Raw genomic sequence first — 8797 nt, 5'->3', positions numbered from 1 at the left:
GCATTAGCACAAAGAAAAATTAATTTTTTTAAAGAGTGACATAATCGTTGACTCCACGACTCAGGACTGCACCTCAATTTTTGGTGTTTTGTTGAGTCTTAGTATCAAAATTTTCATGGTCTTGTCTTATTCTTGGAGGATGTTCAAGAACCTTGCATGGCGATGATGATGTATATATACAATGAAATGATTAATGTTTCCATATGATTATGACAAAAAATATGTAAAGGAACTAGGCATTTCTATGGCAATGAAGCCTCAGTGCTGGCGGTAAGACCTTCCCTATGATTTTAAAAGCCTTACCTTGTTCTGTAACTCACTCTCATCTGGTTAATGAGTAAACCTAAATCCGAGGTTTGGGGACGTAAACCAAAAATCCCTTGTGTTGCTAGCTTAATAGTAGCACTAGTTGTGAGAAAACCTAAAATTCACGGTTCTAAGTATACCAAAACATTTGTGTGTCATGAGTGTGGCTAGTTTAGCTCAAGGGGGTGAATGATGATAGTTGATTGAAGGTAGGCGCTTGTTGGGGTTCAACGCAACTTGGGTGGACACAATGTGTGAACAACTTGTACGTTTATGTAAATGTTCTAAAACCTAACCAAAACTCTCTTTTCTTTTGTGACCAATCGTGCACCTTATCTTCTCTACTCCTCCTTCTCTCTCCTTAGCCATGTCTGTGAGAGACACAATGGACTTTTGCTTTGTGCTCTACAAAGACCCAAGTTTTCATAAAAGGTGTCTTTATGTATCGTGATTTACCTTGCCACATAGTTTCGGATCATGATGCAAAATTCACTTCCAATTTTTAGAAAGCCTTATTCTCAGCCATAGGAATCCAATTGGCCTTTAGTATCGCTTATCACCCTCAAATTGATGGCCAAATGGAGAGAACCAATCAGATTATTGAAGACATGTTACGAGCTTATTGTATGTTTGAACAAAATAAGTGGACCGGGTATTTATGCTTGGTAGAATTTGCATATAACTCTTCAACCATTGGGATGTCTCATTTTCAAGCATTGTATACACAAGAGTTCCGTACTCCATTAAAGTGGACAGATCCACTCACAAGAGTTCAAGCATCTAGAGACATGTTGGACGAGATGCGATTGCAGACTAACCTCATATGCCAAGATATAAAGACTGCTCAGGATAGACTCTTTGAAGATAGAGATATGATACTTTTGAGAGTACAGCCTAAACACAACTCTTTGTCAATGGGTAAGTGCAAGAAACTTAGTGCAAGATACTGTGGACCTTTTGTCATCACAAAAAGAATCAATGACCAAGCTTATCTATTATTGCTACCACCTCATATCAAGGTATATGATGTTTTCCATGTTAGCTTGCTTAGAAAGTAGTACCTGATCCAAATCACATTCTTGATGATTCTCTCTTGTCTACTTCAGTTGATGGTACTTTTGAAATACACCCTAAAACCATTTTTCGAAGCAGAACCAGATCGCTTTGTAATCGGACCATCATTGAGCACCTCGTTAAATGGTCAACTTACCTTGAGGAAGATCCTATTTAATTTTTTGAAACATAATTATCCAAAGAGGTTATAAGATCCTCGAATTTTGGGTCTCTTTGAAAAATAAGAAAAATAGATTTCTAGTGCACATTATTTTTGTTTTTTTATCTAAATGCTTTCCCTGGAATTTTGGGAATTTTTAAAGTGGAAAGCAAGGTTGTTTTTTTGTTCTGATAGGTCAAAAGAATGCATGGTTTATTTTTTTGAACAGTTATTTTTTCTTGCTTTTCGATGCATTTTTGTGAACAGCAGGGCCGGATCCTTGATCTACGAGTTCCAAGGAAGCTAGGGATCAATTTTGTAAAACTACACTTTTGAGTGTTTTTTGTACTTTTTTTACTTTTTGTGCTTTTTGGCATTTTTCGATGCAAGGAAGGTTTGTTCTCTAATTCAGATAGGCTACGTGAAGTCATGGTTCAATTGTAGAAAATTTTGCTTCTTTTTACTATGAAGCATTATATATGATCAAAATACGTTGAATACAAGCTCTTTCATAATGGTTTAACACAATCTTCATTCTACTCTCAAGCTATATTGAATCTGTGAAGTTGTTATCTTGTTATGACTCTGAGTGTTGTGCGTCTTCTTGTAATTCAACTTGTACTTCTATTATTAGATTCTCTTCTATTTCGTCTATAGTGCCTTGAGATACACCGACATTGAACTCTTCTTCATTTTTGTTTTGACAATCATACACCCAGACTGGCATTTTCTCCTCTCATAGCCAGCACTTTCGATGTGATGCAATATCTTTTTGTTGCAAAACATATGCATTATTTTTTTTACTATGTCTGCTAATAATCTATTGTGAATAGTGCTATGAACATACTTGTACATACTCCAGTTTCTTTCTGAACTTGAGTTGTTGCACATTGTGCTAGTACTTTCATTGCGGGATGTAAGGTCAAGTAATTCTCTCCACCATTCATCATCCACCACTTCCATGCAGGTTTCTCTTTTTCCATTGACTGTACAAAATCAATCACAAAAGGACCTTCTTTTAGTCTAAATGCACTCATTTCTTTGATACAATCAATTCGGTCATGAACATTGGAGTAGAACATGTTGACCACATGATAGAAATCGATGACCAGCTCTGTATTGGACATCAGATCTAAATTCTAATACTCCAAATCAAGCATGTAAGCCACACTATGGAGTGGAGTATAAGCGCTCTTCCATCTTGCATGAAAATAATTTGCCAAAATTCTTCGTTGTTTGACAAAGAATGGTAGTCGCCAGTCCTTCTCTACTACAGACTCTTTTACCTCCTCAGGATTTTCAAGACTTTGTTGGACTGACCACCATGTCATCCACACTTTACCCATATTTAGTGCCTTTTGATCAAGGTTGCATCATTGTATGGCATGCATCCATTACACTCCTCCACCAAGCAGCCTTGTTTATGGATCCATGTAGACATGTAATTTTCTCTTTTATTTTTTCTTTTTGCTCAAGCTGCCATTCGTCAAAGTTCGTGCAGTTGAAAATTTCAATCACAGTGCACTTATTCCGGAGAAGTGATTCCAATGTATAAAAGTGCGTACAAAACCCAGTTTTAGCAGGAAGTTTCAACATCACTGACATGTCGTTCTGTACAAATCGAGCACTCTTTGTCGTTCCAAGATGAATTTCACACCTTGTCGTGCTGTGTCAATTATTTTGGCGAACCATGTGGTTTCTTCACTAGTGTACCAATCCTTCAACACCAAGTTTAAACTGTGCGTATTACAACCATTGGTGAAAATGTATGGAAAGCACTTTTTAATTAATTTGCTAGAATTTTTACAATTCTTTGCATTGTCCATGACTACTTGAACGACATGTTCAGCACCGATTTCTTCAATTACATTAATCAAGACCCCGAAAATGTATTTTCCACTTTTAATTGCACCAAAACTGTCAATCACCTTTATGAACGTTTCTCCCCTTGGACAAAGCAGCATAACATTGATCAGTGGTCTTCTTTGAACATTAGACCAACCATCACTCACAATTGTGCATCCTGAAAGCGAAATATTCCCAAGTATTATTTTGGAAACACGCTCTTTGACTACAATGTAACATTTGTTCAAGAGATCATTTCATATCGTGTGATACGAAGGGACTGAAAATCTTGGGCCAAACTCATCGATTTTCTTCCGGGCATCCTTTCAATAATTTCTATCTACAATGATTAGAGCACTTCCAGTGAAAAAGATTACTTTGGTGAGTGCGGTTTGTGCTTCTTCTAGAGACTACATTCGAAAGCTTTGATGCAATGATTTTTGACGCATTTGTCCAAGTCCACCTTCATTGTGACGCTTAAAAGAAATGCTGCTTGACATTTTCTCTCCCTGTGCAAGTTGTTCTGCAAGGTTAGTTGGTGTCACCACACGATCAGTAGAGTTAATATTTGGGTCTAACTACTCTTGACTTGCATCCATAACAGAGCTATGTATCCACTGTCTCTTGCCACCCTTTTTGGCGAGCTCTTCTCTCAAACACTTTGCAATTATAGGTGCTTGAGGATGTTCACATTTCTTACAATTCTTTTAATGCCACCCAAAAAATGGTCCATAATACATAGTGCACCGCCACCTGATTTTGTAGTGAAGCAAAATTTACATTGCCACTCCATATATCGACCACATATGTTGTGAGTATAATCCCACTCTTTGCCAAGGGCTTTTTTATTATTTTCCTTCTTCGTACTACTTGTGTCGACATTTTTCTCCATTACTTTCAATTTAATATCGAAGGCATAAGAACTAGATGTTCAGTTTTAATCAAACATTTTTCTTCTTTTCAATATATATTAGAAAAACATTCACTAAGAAAGTAATCAAATCTACACAGTATGAGATTTGCAATGCACTCTAGTCAATCCACATAATATCGATCACATATGTTGTGAGCAAACATACACATTGCAATGCACTCTCTACATGGCATTATGAATACAACAATCCTCTGAATTTGACAATGCAATTATAAATATGATGATTATTCATACATCCTCTTCGATTTTCAAACAATAAGACACATGTATTTTCAAATGCTACAAAGAATAATCAACTTCTACACTGAAACGATGATAATTATTTGCAAAACAGATACGAAAGTAATAATATCTACGATTGGTCATGTCATGCAGTAACAATCTTCCATAATACATAATGCACTCCCTATATAAACCAATGCATAAAACAACGCAATGAAATCTTCAATACAATCACACAATTGAGGACTGCTTGTTCCCAATGAAGGATTGTAGCCCCCTTATGCATCCAATTCAATATATGAAAGCTATTTTCACCCAATTAAAGATTCTAGCTCTCATATTGTGCAATGACAATGTATATCAGCTCAAACCTATGATGGTGAAAAATGCAAGACTTCAAGGATCTTTATATACACATTCCACTAGTATAGGGCATCCGACCCTTGACTATTGACTCGTCATTTACATATGCTCATCTTCTAAAACCAACTTTGGCCCTTTTATGGACCAATGGCTTTGTTGCAACGAGCATGACTCTCCAAATTCTCAATTGTTTTGGTTTTGTACCTTTATGTTCGATGAAGGATTTAAATATTTTTAGAAGTGGTTACCGAATTAAGAATCACGTTTCGGCCCAAAAAAAGGACATGTGACTCTGTAACCTTCGCTCAATTCACAAGGAGATGACTGTACCTAGCGCTCGGATAGTACCTAGCGCTCGGATACACTTCCCACGGATTTGCCTAGTCAAAGTGCCACGGTTAGAAGGAGTTTTACTTTATATAATTATGCTTGTTGGGCTTTTTTATTTTCTCGACGGGCCCGACGAGCAACGTCCTTTACCCGATGGGCCCTCCAGGAAAATAAAAAATCCCGGCAGGCTCGGAGAAAAAGTGATTAGACCCGGTGGGCTAATCGGCTCTATTGATTTTTGCAGGCCCATCCTCAGGATCATGTTAACAATTAACGTGATGACGTCTTTTTTTGTGTAATTATTGGTGTTTTTAACATAATCACACGATTATGATCACGTCAGTGAAATCCCTGGCACTGAAGGATCTTGCCTTGGCTTAGCTTAAACACCTATTGTGGCACTGAAGAGGCGTGGTGTCTAAACTCGTACGGTTGGTGTTGGTTTCCTACCATTTGTTGGTATTTGGAATTCTTTCATAGCTCAGGTTTATAGAAAGAGGCCTTGGGGGGTCACTATGAATACATTATCTATATCACGTGCATTCAAGGACTATTTTACACTATTCTTTTGTATGTGAAAATGTGAGAAAAAATACAATTTAGTAACCCCTTCTGCTGCACTTACGTGATAGTGACATAATTATTAAGTGACCCCCTGAGAAGGAGGCAAAGCAGTCTCTGCTTACGGCTAGCTCATGTAAGTTGGAGGTGTTCTAGCTCGCTTCTAGCAAAGTGAAATTCTCTTTGTCCATAGTAGGGGTAGATGAGGATGGATGACTGGTCGATCCCACACAGGGCCTAATGCTTTTTCTCTTTGTCCATAGTAGGGGTAGATGAGGATGGATGACTGGTCGATCCCACACAGAGCCTAATGCTTTTTCTCTTTGCCGTCGTCGTTATTGCCCTCCTTTTTCTCTCTATTTTTTTTTTCTTTTGCCCCCAAGAAGGAAGGACGCCCAAAAGATCCATTTAAGCATTATCACATGCAATCGCTTCAAAGTCTACAATACCATGCAATGTCATGAGCAATGTTCAAAAGGGGCACCAATGCCTGCTAGTGCTTTTTCTCTTCATGATCGTAGACATTCGATCCTCGTGGTGGCCAGTGTGAGACCAACACGCTTCACTTCCCTCTTCCCTCGTGCCTGCTTGCCATGACCACTTCTTTTTCTTTCCTTCCCTTCACATTCGCCTCCCCATTTAACTTATGGGCATCCATTGCCTTCCACAACACCCACAACCCTTAAAGTGTCGGCTTCCACTGATATTAAATAAGCACTGCCAAATACAACATGTTCTCCAATTCCCCTTTGGTGCAAGCATAGGTGATGTTAATTGGCGAAGGGCTTTCCCATTTAACTAAGAAAAAACAACCCTAAGCTTTCTTCCTTGTCTCTCCCATGTTGAACTTAGAGTCAAGTCGCACCCAACTGCAGTGGGGGGAGGGGGGATGAAGGAGCCCAAGTTTAGCAAAAGCGTATTTCTCTGCCAGATTGTAGAAGCCCTATTGATGTTGCTATAACCAGCCCAACAAAAATGAAGGGGTTAAGCTATAGTTCAAGAAACAAGTGCATGAACGCAGTTCTCTCTAGCTTTGCCCAATAAACGAGTCTTTTTTTTTGCAATATCTTTGCCAATTTTATTGCCCAAGTTGGCTTTCTCTGCGCAAATCTGAAGGTGCGACCAGAGGCAAGATTGTTTTCCTTTACCCCTGTTACACATGGGTGTGACTCGGCTCAGAGCTAAGCCGAGACATACCTCTCCCCGAACACTAACAAAACCGTGTTATCTCTACCTTTTCCCTTGTGGATGGGGAGCGTCACGATTGTGAGATGAAGGGACCTCCAAATGGAATGCCCTTTATGGGGTCTATGGGGGAGCCCTAAGCTGTGTTTGTCATTTTGGCCTGGTGTTTTTTAGGGGACGATGTCAATTTGCAATCATGCAAGTCGTTCCTCAGACGAAGTCAGCGAGGGGATTGTGCTGGATTTGGGAGCACGATGAGGTGAGGACGTAACGCTTAGCCGAAATCGGCAGCCGCGCTGGCAAGGCATACATGGGGTAGGTACAGCGCCAGCTTGCGCACCTATATAATCATCGATCCGGATTGTCATGCAATTGCAGGCATAAGAGCAGACAGAGCTACATCAGTTTGAGCTTCATATATAGAATCAAAATGGCCAGTCGCAATGCTGCTATGATGGCGATGGCGCTCATGCTCCTGGGCGGCCGGCTGCTGCGGACGGCGGGTCATCCTGCAATGCAGAGGCTGCGAAGGTGGCCGGACCGCCGGCGTTCCGGGAGTGCCAGCTGGAATACTACGTGCAGGTGCTGGTGGGCGATGTGAGCCTCAACCAGAACTTGCTTCCGCCGCTGAACCCAAGCTACAGCGGGCCGTTCGGCCACGCCGAGCTGTTCGCGTTCAACGCGACGGCGGGGCCGGAGAGAGAGTCAGCACTGGTGGGAACGGTGCGCGGGTTCACCATCGACTCGGCATACAAATCATCGACCTGATAGAGGTGGAGCTCATCGCCTACAACGACGGCGCCACACCAGGCCCCGAAGGAAATGAGGTGGCAATCGTTGGTGGCACCGGAAGCTTTCGTGGCGCCCGCGGCTTCGGCTTCATCGCCCCCCTCCTCCTCGACGGGCCCTACCGCGTCTTCCACCACGATCTCCACTTCCTCTACTAGCCTATATAAGCTTCTTACTAACCCTTCATATAGACAATCAAGAAGGAACCTTACGAACCAATCAGTCCCCAATTTTTGCTTCTTGAAAACTAAGCTCCCTTAAGGCTTACTAACCTACATTGTTGCTAAGGTCACTTACCAATAATCCCTTTTTTTCCTCAAATCGATTTTATAATTTAGTCATTCGTCATTCGTAGTGCACTAGCACATTCCAATAGTGATGTCATTGGGCGAAAGGCATGAGAACAACATTTATGAGCCTCCCTCTTTCTACATATATTTTGGGGATATTCTTGAGTGCAAGTGTCTAGTTTTGTGTGTGTGTGTGTGTGTGTGAGTGTGAGTGTGTGTGTGTGTGTGTGTGTGTGTGTGTGTGTGTGTGTGTGTGAGAGAGAGAGAGAGAGAGAGAGAGAGAGCATCACAAACAACAATGCAAGAGTCTTATAAAGTCACTTTGTTTTTTGGTCGATAGTTGGTGTTTTCCTCTATTGTGTGAAACATGCTAAGTAAGAAATTAAGCAAAGGAAGGTTGTTTTCAACCCTAAGCTAGCATAGAAAATTCATTGTATAACACGTCCTTCTCGAGTCATTATGTACATCCATAATGGATGTCCGTGTTTTTTGAGGTAGGCACGAAAGATATCGACAAACAAATAATAGCTGGACAAGGACATGTTGCACGTTTTTCTCAAAATACCCTTCTTGTGCCCACAAACATTTTCATTGAAGTAATTCCCCCTTGTAGCTTGTTAAGTTCACTATCTAGAATCAATGTTAGGGATTAAGCAATTTGGGACATGAGCCAGGAAGGCACCGAGTCTTTGATTGTGGGAGGAGAGAGAGAGAGAGAGAGAGAGAGAGAGAAGATGTACAACACAAAAAACACTACAC

The 8797-nt window shown here is 40.6% G+C and overlaps 1 pseudogene; it reads left to right on the top strand.

The window, feature by feature from the left end:
* Nucleotides 1-7155: 7155 nt before the first annotated feature.
* Nucleotides 7156-8150, top strand: LOC147446385 (uncharacterized; annotated as a pseudogene).
* The last annotated feature ends 647 nt before the right edge of the window (nt 8151-8797 follow it).

This window comes from Adiantum capillus-veneris, chromosome 12 (genome assembly GCF_014529385.1).
Source record: "Adiantum capillus-veneris isolate H3 chromosome 12, ASM1452938v2, whole genome shotgun sequence".
In the NCBI taxonomy this organism is placed as follows: Eukaryota; Viridiplantae; Streptophyta; class Polypodiopsida; order Polypodiales; family Pteridaceae; genus Adiantum; species Adiantum capillus-veneris.
Note: the sequence above shows the minus strand (reverse complement) of the source record. Positions and strands in the feature narration are given on the sequence as shown.